Consider the following 12,751-nt stretch of genomic DNA (forward strand, 5'->3'; position numbering starts at 1 on the left):
AAAGGGAGTTGAAGATAAATTAAGGAGGAAATCTTTACCATAAGAAAAAACCACATAGAAAAACACATTAAATTTATCTGCAACGTCGTTCAACTTTTAATCTCTCTGCTGAGTTTAATTACATTCTCCCTAGGCTTGTGAACATGTCACGCTTTTAAAAAGCAAAGCCAGTCATGCTTTCCCATATTCATGATGGACCTGATCCAACACCCATTTAAGTCTATGCGAGTCTTTCCATTGACTTCAGTGGCCACTGGATCAAGTCCTTAGGGCTGACTGAAAACAAAATTAATGGATACCTGCTGTTTTTAAAGCAGAGAAACCTGCTGGTGCTGGAAATTCCTTTTAACTTTCTTGTGGTAGTTTGACAGCAAACAAGTTCTGATAAATATGTGTGGGTGAATGTAGTGAACTCTCAGTAGGGAGCGTCCACTTCATATTAGCCAATTCAGAACCAGGAGAAATGGTCAAAAAGCATTTGTGGTCTACACTTTTGAAGAGATGAGGAACACAGTGATTATGAAAACTGCCATTCAGTGTCTAGCTGCCATGGTGAATGATGATCCTTTTTCCTCTTGCAACTGAGAGCTGAAATCTTGGCATGTGGGCACAGAGTTCAGTTTCCAAGCCAGCTGGCAGTTCTGGGTTAGAAACTCTCCATTGTGGAGCACGCAGGGTTGCGTTATTGCTGTTCCCTACATAAAAGATTGTTTTCTTCAGCTTAAAGTTGTTGATAAATGTGCACTTAATCTTTTTTTTTTAAGTTGTGGGTTTTTTTTTTATTGTCCATCCCCATCATGGCCCCAGTACTCAAACAGGACTCAAAAATATTTGGCATATTTCTACTTCGGGAAATAAACAATAGCGCAAAACCCACTTTTTTTTAAAAAAAAAACCTTTAGCTTAGTTAAACTTAGTACTGTCTCGGGTGGTTATTATTTTTCTCATAGATTTTAGGAACAGGTCAATGACCTAACCAATTCAGCTGGAAATCATGAAACAGTTCATGACCTTCTGAAGCAAACGTATTAGTTTTCCTACTGCCAGTTGAACTGTCTAATCAGAGGGTCAAGAAAAGTCTCTCTCTAGAGACTCGTGTCTGGTTGCTAATCTCTTAATGAAAAAGTTCCCAGAAGTATTTAGAAAGTCTTATATCTGTGCAGATCAAATTCCTGCTTTGCCTTGATGGGCTTTACAAGGAAAAAACATCATTTTAAACCAACTATAACCTTTTAAAATACTTGCCATTCCCTTTTTAATAGCTTACAGTACACCAGAGGTATACAAATAAAATACCTCACTTTCTGCTTTGCCCCAAAGTTATTGACAGCTGTAAAGAATTTCCCACTAGAAAACACACAAATATATCATGTCACAATGTGTCAGACAGCAATTATATAAAGATTACTCAATACTGTGGTGGAGGATGTGTTCAGATACTAAAAGACTCTAGAGGTATAATTTAGACTCACTACTTCTCCTTTTATCCATTTGCAACCAATACGATGCTCAGTTCCTTGAGGTTCTTCATCAATGCCTTCTGTGAATCGGACAACAGAGAGCACTCTGCAGTGCCTCTGGAAATCCCAGCTTGCTCTCTCTCCAAACTGAAATGTGTCAAATTTGCAGTGCCTTTGAGCTCTCTCTTGAATGGTAGCATCTTTTCCTGTCCACTATTAGTACCTGGCACTGTGTGTAGTTAGCATAATTTTTACTTTCTCCATAGTTTTCATTTGAATGAAAGCTGCATAAGCAATTTCAGGCATTCCCCATCCCCCACTTTGTTTTTGGAATATTGCCCACCTTCAGAATAGTATGGTGCAATAGTGCCATAATATGTTCACATTTTACCTACTTCTTGATGTAGTCCCGGCTTATCACATTTTTCTTTACATTGCTTGTATTTACATTGATGTAACTCACGGTGCAGTTGGAATGGAATTCGGCCCAGAATCTCTATCAGTTCTCTCTGTTGCACTACAGAGCTCACGATTAACCATTGTGGGCTTTGATAATGCACTGTCTTGTCTATAGAGATTGTAAGCACTTCAGAGCAAGGACTGCCTTGTACTCTGTGAAGGGCCTAGCACAGTGGGGCCTGGACAGTGGTTGGGGTTATAAAGTGAGATTACAATACTAACAATTAGGGATGCACAAAAGAGGCAAAATTTAAAAAAAGGGTTGTGATTCATTTTATTATGCACATTTCAAAGAACTGGGATGAATGACCAAACTACATCTGGTCTTCAATGTGTGTCCATATTGTACTGGAAAATATCTACAAAGGTTCAGGGGTGAAGGCTCCGTGCTATGTCTCTGAAATATTTAAAAAACTCTAAGTGTGTATACTCTATAGAAGGATAAGATGGGTGAGGTAATATCTTTTATTGGAACAACTTCTGTTGGTCCCCTGTATCCTCAAATCTAGCTCTCCCCTTGGGTTTCTCACCAAATGGAAATCCCTTAGAGCTGCACCTTTGGAAAGTTTTTTTGGCAGCAACTAAGTAAAGTTCTAAGTGTGTTAGAATTTAATAGTCAGACTGTTAGAGTCTAGAAAAGCAATGGGAAAACTGTGCAAAGCCACTGGAAGCTGTGTTCACTCAAATGAATTACAGCTGTAGATATTTAAATTCACCATCAAGCCATCTCAGATGTGATGACACAACAACCCATTCTAACTCCAAAACACCGTGACCTTCAAGAAGAGCAGTCAGGGCAGACTTAGTTCTTCTAGGGCCTGATCTAACACAATGAAATTCATTCCATTGTTGGATCAAGGACTTAATCTTTCTAACTAATTTTTAAACATTCTACCCCACCCTACCTAGAACCTCAGCCAGGACCTGATTTAAAGAGTGACTGGGAATGATGTGCTGGTCTAATCCCATGGAGTAAAATTGCCTTGGGCTAATTTTTATTTTTAAAAATATTCTGTAGGTTGTTCCATTTTTTTTTTACCAGAATTTGTATTTCTAAAGTCAGTGGACCCTTTCTTCACTTCCCCATGCAAACATGCATCTGTTCATATAGTTTTAGTCTTGGGGTCCAGTTAGCTCAAATGCTGCCCTTTGCAAAAGCTTCCCTATCTCTGAAAATATGCCACCTCATGCTCCCATATGATGGCAAAAAGGGAAGGATAGCAGCGTCCCTCCCTCAGTTCCCTTTTATTGATGGTGGCAGAGAGACAGAACCCAGTGAAGGTTCAACTCATTAGTCTGTTCAGAGTCTCTAAACTGGTTCTCTTTCAATCTATTTGATGAAATTTTATTTTCATACTTTTTTCTCATAATGGACATTCCTTAAAATAAAAAGAAATTGATCATTTGACCACCCCCCTAATCCCTGGATACCTCTCTGTACAACAGTACTTTATGCCATCCTCCATGCCTCATGGTGGAGTCCAAATCCTTAGTGTTCAAATCCTGAAACAGACTGATCTCCACCGAGTATGTGTTATGCTTATAAGAAGCATACAGGATCTTTTTCAGGGGAAAAGGCAATACGCTACATTTATTGAAAATAGAACAATTAGCATATGCATTCAATTACAACACACACACACACACACACACACACACACACACACACACACACACACACACACACACACACACACTATTGGAACTAATGAGTTTTGCACCATCATTCTGTAATTAATAATTGTTTGAGTGCTTGTTTTTTTTTAGTTGTTTTCATTTATTTTAATAATTTTTTTAGGGAGTTATTTTATGCTGGTTTTGATTACAGCTATTTTGGTACCATTGATAGGTGGCTGTTTTATTGTTAGAGTCATTAATTTGCGTATTGCAGCCTCCTGGCACCCTTGCGTCTGTCTCCGGTTTCACCCTGATACATCTGGTTCAGCGATGGCCTTTACACTTATTTTTTAACACATATATTCCTCGTTCACATACAAAATAGAATTAATTTACACAGAACATTTTGAACAGAAACAACAAATTGCAAAGCAAAAGAAAACAATTATGGCATTTTTTTACTTATTTGAAAATGCTAAAACTACAACGAATTGGTGACCCTCAAAAGTCTGTTAGTGCTTTGAAATCAGTCCAGACACAGATTCTGGCTGATGTATTTTTTACCCATTGGCCCATTAGGCTATTCCTTTGTATTATTCAAAAAGGGTGGCTGTCAGGATACGATCAAATTCTACACCAATACGTTTAATACATGCTACATTATTATTTTTATTCTTTATTTTAAATTATATAAAATACAAACATAAAATTTTACTACATATGGAGCTAGGTGAACTCTTTCAGCAACCTGTCTATTCAATGCATTCTGCCTGTTAATTAATTTATCTGCAAACAGACTTTGATTGTTACAGATTTGCTCATCAAAGTTATTTGACAAATGATTTGTGTTAATGTATTTCAGCCAGTGGATAGCTCACAGATTACTCACTGCTTCAGATATTTGCCATCTGTGTTGTGTGGTTGGTCAGCTAAATCAAATGGTATTGTGTCCGCTTCCTGACTTGAATGGCTACCAAACCCACAAAGAACTTCCATCCTAGCCACATGAACAGAACAGATGCCTCTGAATACACGTATACAGGATTATTTGTGTGCAAATATGTATTTACAGCATTTTCCTTTCCTTGCACATTCTTGAGAACATATTTTTCTAACACAGACATTCTCAAGGAGTAAATAATAGTGCTCGCAAATACCGTTGAAGCACATTTGTAGTTTTTATTTGATTGCACTTGCCCAGCTTTGGTTAATACTAATGAGCTGAGAGTATAAAATAGTAGCTACCTGGCTCAAATTCAGCTGGTTTAGATCATGTGAATATTTTGATTGATGAAATAATATGGATAACTGCACAGTCCTCAAGGCTTTCGGTTCATCTAGCTCATCATCCCATTGGAACATTAGAAGTCCCTCTGACTCCTGCTGAAATAGGAGAACCATTTGTTTTATTTTTCTGTCAGCAGAAGCACACCAGTGTCATTAAAGGTTACAGCACATCTGGACTTGAGCTTTTTCACCACTCTCATGAACTAGTTGTACTCTTATCTGCTCACCTTAAAAGGAATAGACAAGTACCATCTCCAATTACAGCATATAAGAATAATATACAATTATATAGAAATGCTTTGTTGCAAAATAATACAGTTCCAATTTAATTGTTTAGATAAGCAGTCTTGGTGAGTGTTTGTATTTATCAGAAAAATGAAGATTGGCTAAATGGTGAACAGTTTGTTTTTTTTTTAAATTGTCCTAAGCGCATAATCTTGGAGAAGAGTTTTTGGATAAACTCTTCCATCCAGTGTTTTCTTTAGAAATGATGATCACGACATAGCAAAAAACACTGGCAGACGCAGCTTGGCACTGAAGTATATCCAGTTTCCCTTGACTGTGTCTTTGATTAATATTTTTGCAGCCAATAGTGACTTCATTGTATATTGCTGTTTTATTAATCGTCAAGCAAGAGGACTCCTAAAATTGGCAATGATGTATTATGATGACTATATGCAGCAGTGCAGAAATATTTCCAAAATATGGACTGCAGAAATTACCGTTCGATTTCACGTGAAATGGTTAAGTCAGCACCAAAGAAGCTATATATCTGGATCCAAATTGTTTTTGTAACACGAGTGCCTCCTATATCTATATGTCTAGCCAATTGTTTCTCATTGTGCTGCCAACCTGGAAGGCGATGGATCTTGTCTTTGGCTGGGTAATATCGCTTCTGTCACTGTCATGTGCCAGCGTCAAATACAGAAAAAACAAAATAATCTAACGCTAATTGTTTCAAATGTTTGTCAGTTTCACCACAAATTGAACCATATGTTTTTCCTCCCAGCACCATTTGTTTGATTTCATATTAAACCCACAATTAAAGTTAGAGTTGAAGAAAACCTGCAAATTGACTGACTGAAAAAGAGGTGTCCCCCCATATCCAAAAATACATGGAGATTTATATGCCTAAACTGGGCTTTTCCGTTGCCTAATGGAATTGCTATCCAACTCCTATTGAAAATCGGTCCCCTTACAATCCTGCAGAAAACTCACTTCAGCTGAAGAGCCTGGGCATTCACTGGGGAATCATCAGATATCATAGAGCTACTGTAGCAGTGCTCCCACATCCAGGGCTGGTGCAAGGGACATCCCTAAGGAAAGGGGACAAGACGGGGTGTGTCTGTGATCTGGCTATCTCTGGTTGCCAGAACTTTTAAAGAACTTGGGCAGCTGGTTATAAGTCACAGCAGCCTCAGGGCTAGTCTAATTTAGGCTGGGGAGCAACTGCAAAGTAAATGGAGCATAGGAGTAGCTTTATTTTATTAAGTATTAAGCACTGTAAAACTTCCACCCCTTGGTGCTGTACTGAGTACAGGTTGGCCAGACTAGAGAATCCAAGGGCCAATGTCTATTGAAAGGATTTACCACATTCTGATGTGCTCTTATGAAGAGCAATATTGGCCATTTCATCACAGGGACTTTGGCTGATGTTAGAGGTAAAGATGGAATCCTAGAGCAGTTAATGGTATTACCTATAAATTCAACAGCAGATTCCTGATTTGTTTTTTGTTTTGTTTTTTTTTTCCTCCCAGGCCATCTGTAACTGAGTCATACAAGATGGTCTGCTGTATAGGTTTATTAGCTCCTGGTGATTGAGCACTGGATTGCTGTTTTGTGCAATACGTATGTTTATGGCCAGCTGTCACACCCTGGCTTTGTCTGTCTATGCAGGATATGGCTGTCATTAAAGTTCAGAAGACACTCTCTTGGCATAACTTCAAAGTGTGTTGCCTTCATTTAATCCCTTTTGCTAGCTGATGCCAATATATTTTGGTTTTAGCTTTGCTCCTTTTGAAGCAACTCAAGACCCCCAATATGGTAACAGCCTGTTTGGAAGGAGCAAGTTGGTATGTATGGAGCCAAATAAAGTGATCTTGGGGATCAGATGCAGTCACCAGTTGCCCATCCCTGAGGGAAGCAGTAGTGTCCTTTTAAATGCCCAGACCAAACATCCACAAACCATTAAAAAAAACAAAACAACCTAGCTGCAGAGAATATATTCAAATGAATTGATTTTACAGCTAGAATAAACTCATGTATATCTCTAAATCTGGCCTAATTCTGATCTCCCTTCTAATGAATTTATACCAGTTTAACTATTGACTTCATTAAAATTACTCCTCATTTAGCCAAGTGTGTGAAAAGAATCAGACCATCAGTATCCTGGATAAATAGCTGAACTGATGGTAAATTAATAATGAATAACAAGATAAAGTGCCCACTAACTCCTGTTTTCCTTGTACTCTCAAGGGGTGTCTGCACTGCATTGTAAGCTCATGGTTCGAACTCAGGCTCAAGTCTAACCTCCCTTCCACCTACACACAAATTGCACTAACTCAGGGCTCAGACCCAAAGTCCCTGGACCCCATAGAGGTGAACGATCCGAGCCTGAGTCAAACTAGGACCTAGGATTCTAGCCTTGTTGCTTTGCAGCATAGATGCAGTCCCACTGGTCTTGTGGTCTGGGAATCCTCCAAAAGTATTCTACAATCTCACAGGCCAATTGTCTTTGTCCTCTGGAAAGTCAAGCTTCATGGACAGTCAAGTTTTTTCCCACACTGCACCACTAACAAAAGGCGTTAGGAATTCTGGGGTGTGAGTGGTGAGACTCAGGCCTGCATAATGCAGTGTAGATGCTGGAGTCCCAGGTTGGGACCGAGGGGTATCAACAATTCCTAACCTGGGGTTACAAATGAGTGTAGGCACTCAGGGTTAACACACCCAAGGTCTGCTAACTTGAGTTCTACTAATCCTGGGCTCACACTACAGTGTGGACATACCTGAGGGCTGGATTCTGCACTCTGTAACACTCTGATTTATGGCAGTGTAATTCCATTGTAATCATTACAGTGTAGTTGCACTGATGTAAAACTGGTGTAAAAGTATGATGAGTTGAGATATATGGGAAGATTGTCATATACCAGAATATCCATTTCTAAACTTGTGACCTTTGAAAAGAGACTTGTAACTATGCATTGTCCAGGGGCAATGCTGACCTCCTGTAAGAAGCCATTTTTTTTCTCCAAACAATTATTAGAAGTATTAGGCCATATCCTCAGTGCTGTAAACTACACAGTTCCAGTGGTTTCAGTAAAGCGACACTAATTTACACAGCTGAGGATCTAACCATTTGGCTTATGGCCCCTAGTTTATGCTATTAGAAAATTCAGGCTGATAACTAAACTTGTTTTAAATAAAGAAAAATGAGGATATGATTTCTCTACATTTTTTCTCTTCTGTCTTGTTGGAGTCCCTATTTTCCCTACATAAGTGACCTGAGTTGTGGTCACTTTCCCGGCAGCAGAAGAGATTGGATGTAGCACCTGTCAGGGTATGTCTACGCAGCAATTAAACAGCCACAGCTGGCATGTGCTGGCTGACTTGCATTTGCAGGGCTAGGGATGCGTGACTATAAAATCACAGTATAGATGTTAGGGCTTGTGCTGGAGCCCAGTCTCTGGGACTCTCATTCTTCACATGATCCCAGAGCTCAGGCTCTAACCCAAGACCACAACTTTACAGCCCTGCAGCCTGAGCCCTGCAAGCCCAAGTCAACTGACCTGGTCTGGCCATAGGAGTTTAAATGCAGTGTACACATACCCTTAGAGTCTCTTAGCGCCATTCAATATATGCCAGAGGGGGTCACTAGAGAGCAACATAAGGGCCTTCCTCTTGTGGAGTGTGTCGGGGGGGGGAAATGGGGAAGGGCTGAATGTTCGCAGTTCCTATTGGCCTCAGGGCTTTGGGAGCACACTTGCAACTTGAATTTCCTGCCTTATGGGCATTTTGCTGCCACAAGATTGCTGATATAACCCTGTTCTTTACATATGTTAATTGTTTCTGCTGTCAGCTTCATCAAGAACAACTACATCCATATGGTCCATATGGCCTGCCAGTGTAAAACTAATAACATACATGATGATTTAACGTGAATAAAGAGCTTTCATCCTTCACTCAAGATAGAAAATCAGGCAAAACCTGAAATTAAAATTCCATTTTTTTTTTTAGATTTATTGCTGTTAGCAAAAGTTCTGTAAGTCTCAAGTGAGAGCCTGATCTCTTGAGATTTCCAAACGATAGCTATCCATATACATTTGGATGACACCACCGTGAACTTGGATAGACTGATTTACATCAAGGAAATTTAAATAATGATGTAAATTGCCAAGTGAAAAGCCTCAATTTAAATAAAAGCAGCAAAGAATCCTGTGGCACCTTATAGACTAACAGACATTTTGGAGCATGAGCTTTCGTGGGTGAATACCCACTTCATCAGATGCAATTTAAATAATTGATTTTAATCAACTTTGCCATTTGCACTTCAGTTATTTTCTACAGGAAGATGCATTCTCATTGGTTGATATAACCATTAAATCATTGATTTACAACTAAATAGAGCTTTACACTAGATTTGGTACATCTTTTTGCTATCCAGGAGGATACACTATAACTATATACATTTATTTAAGCAATTATGGAGCTTAATATTTTCAGATTCTTATTAATTGTACATTTTTATTATGTTAGGAAAAGATGAATGATATATTGCTTATTTACTACATATTTAACTTTTTGCTCATGATTTGTGTCAAGTTTCATTAGGATGGGGGCAGGGATAGCTCAGTGGTTTGAGCATTGGTCTGTTAAGCCCCAGGTTGTGAGTTCAATCCTTGAGGGGGCCATTTGGGGAACCAGGGTAAAAATCTAGGGATTGGTCCTGCTTTGAGCAGGGGGTTGGACTAGATGACCTCTTGAGGTCCCTTCCAACCCTATGATTCTATGGTAACTGGAGTTTGCACATAGCAGCATATAACATTTATTTTAATAAAACAAAACAGCCCCTAATACAGTATATGACCTATTGTGTCATATTTATAAAGCTTGATCACAAAAGTTACACATTTGTGCCCTGATTCTCCCTTTCTGTAGAAAAGCAGCTTTTAACTCAAAAGGTTGTGATAAAGACTCATGAATTCAAAATATTTATTGTTTATTTGACTTTTAAAAGATTATATGAAGTGTAGGCCTTAGCATATTTTGTATTAGATTCAGATTTAATTTTAAAGATGTTTATTTTTTAAAAGAAAAACATGTTATAAATAACAAAATACAAAAATCTGATTTAAAAAAAAACCCAATTTTTTTAAATGTCAAAAAAATCATTGATTTTTATCTACCTTGCTGTGTGAACCAAACCGAACATCCAAACTTCAAGAGGTTGGCTCATCCTTTATTCTTATCAGTAATTCTCATTGCCAGATAACTGAGGGTTGTAGGTGTAACTCCACTAGCTGAATTTGTCTTGCATACAAAAAGCTCTGTGTAAAAACAAGAACAACATTTTGACTTGTAATCCTGTTGCTGAAGGATGTCTAGATGTTGTACTGTAACTTAGCAAACATTGTAAGGATCACAGAGAAAGCTTGAAGGACCTAAAAGAATTCCAAAGCACCTAGTCTACATATTGTGGTTTCTGTCAGCTTGCAGCTTTATAATCAGTGCAAAGACTCAAAGGCTAAAAAGCCAAATATTAGTGTGGCTTTAAGAGACTATATTAGAGCTAAACAAATAGCAGTGCTACTTGAATTTGTCACGTTTGCTTCCTTATGCTACACTGTATGTACATTTTACATTTATAAGTATTTCTGTATTCTGTTGTTGCTTGTGTTTTTGCTTCTGATGGCTACTAAATGTGCTTACTAGAGTTAATAACATGGCTTGGTGGTTAAAAGGATTTTTTTAAAAATAACTTTGCTTAAATGCAACATCTGTTCAGTTAATGTATCGTATAATGAATTATCAGTGTTGTGGAGAGCAGCATGCACTGAAACACTGATGCATCATTTTAAAAATAACACGAGAAATCACAACAATGGGTCAGATCCCCAGCCTGAGTAAATCACCAAAGGCCCATTGTTTTTAGTGGTGCAACACTGATTTATACCAAATGGGGATCTGGCTCAATTTGTGTAAATGATACATTTTGTTTACATCGTTACTGAGGGCCCAATTGCCCCCTTCCACAGGAAACTGACAGAAGAGGGTTAGGGTGTTCTCTGGAAGGTGGTAGCTCTGCGGTGACGAGTGGGTTGGTACACATTTCCGGAATCTGCCTCAGCCATCTTGTGCAAATTCCAAGACTGGCAAGTGCATTCTGCACAAACAGCTGAACCCCTATTGCTCCCTTTGTACTTGAAGACTAAACAGAGATCCCAAGATATGTGGACCTGATTGTGATTTTGCTGTGGAATAAATCAGTAGTAGCACCACCAAAGTGAATGGAGTTACACCAGCGTACAGCTGGCTTGAGGTCAGAATCATACCTACTCTTACAGCATTTGATGTGTGGAATCTACCCCAGTGCAGAGGACCCATGTGAGGTCCTTTGCATGTCTTAAATAGTGAATTTCCTTCTATCAGAAGTAATGCCTGACTCTAGAATGCAGTGTTTATTGCTAAAGAATGGGCCCCTGGGACGGACCTGCCTCTCCAGGTGCTGCATGCTGCTGAGGCAACAAGTGGGGAGGCACGCAGGGTCACATGCCCTCCTCCCCAGATTTCTGCCAGTGTTCACACCGGTATGTGGCCAACAGCAGCCTTTCAACACTGTGCGGGAGGGAAGGGACGGGAACTGATTCCAGCCACGGGGGGAAAGGGATGACCTGGCCCGTGTCTTTGCAGAACTCATCTCTTTCCCCCCACTCTGTGACCGGAAGCAGCTTGTCCCTTCCTGCCCGCACAGTGTCAAAAGGCAGCTAACGTCCCAGGCTGCTGCTGGCTACCGACTACAGCACGGGCAGGAAGGAGTTAAGCCCTAAGGATCCATTGTGCACCAGGGCCAAGGGAACCTGACTGCAGGGGCTTCAGCAAACTCGGCCAAGAGGTGGTTCAGCAGGGGAGGGTGCCTAGGAGATGGAGCAGCCCAGGGCAGGCAGGGGAAGAGGGTGCTAAGCAGGGGGCTTCTGTGGAGCCTGCAGATTTGGGGCATGAAGAGGCTTGAAATAACTTCTCTGCTGCCACTCCAGGGCTTAGCTGAGGCTTCCCTGTGCCAGCGCTGTGTGGGGCTTTGGCACATGCAGAGCTCAATCCTCATGGCCAGCACCCTGGTTGGGAGGATCTTAGGCTTTCCAGAGGCATCGGCCCAGCCAGAGGCAGAGGGGGAAGAAAAGAGCCTGCCTGCCAGGCTGTTGGTGAGCTGAGCACTCCGACCATGGGCTGGTTCTCTGCACAGCTCTGAGAGAGGGACGCGCCCTGCCGGGGAATATGTATGAGCAGCAGAGCTGGAGATGGTGAAGGAACAAAGCATGGAGATGACAGCAAGAGGGGGGAACACGTAAAAGGCTGGGTGGGCAGCAAGGGTGATACATAACTGGCCGCTGCCTGGTGCCTGCCCACACTCACCAGCCACCGCAGCTCCATGCACACAGCCAGCACCGTCCAGAAACAGGATGGGGGTTGGGGCCCTGCTGTCCGAGAGCTGACATGCAGAGGGGGCTGAGCTAATGGACCAGCAGGGGGGAGCAGCTGGCCTTGTGTGCTACATCTTCACCCTGCCACCAGTCTTGCGCTCTCACCCCCTTGTCAGCCACTGTACCTCCCCCCTCCACTCACCGCTGGTGGCTGGGGGCAGCTGGCGAGCAGGGATCTAACCAGCAGCAGGACCGCCACAACTGATTGAAGGTGGAGAGACAGCAAATACGGGA

The 12,751-nt window shown here is 40.8% G+C and overlaps 1 protein-coding gene across 2 annotated transcripts in view; it reads left to right on the forward strand.

The window, feature by feature from the left end:
* The window catches only part of LOC115657579 (glypican-5-like), a 651,971-nt gene that overhangs the window by 143,403 nt on the left and 495,817 nt on the right, over positions 1–12,751 (forward strand). The gene's annotated exons all lie outside the window — the stretch shown is intronic.

Source organism: Gopherus evgoodei, chromosome 9 (assembly GCF_007399415.2).
Source record: "Gopherus evgoodei ecotype Sinaloan lineage chromosome 9, rGopEvg1_v1.p, whole genome shotgun sequence".
NCBI lineage: Eukaryota > Metazoa > Chordata > Testudines > Testudinidae > Gopherus > Gopherus evgoodei.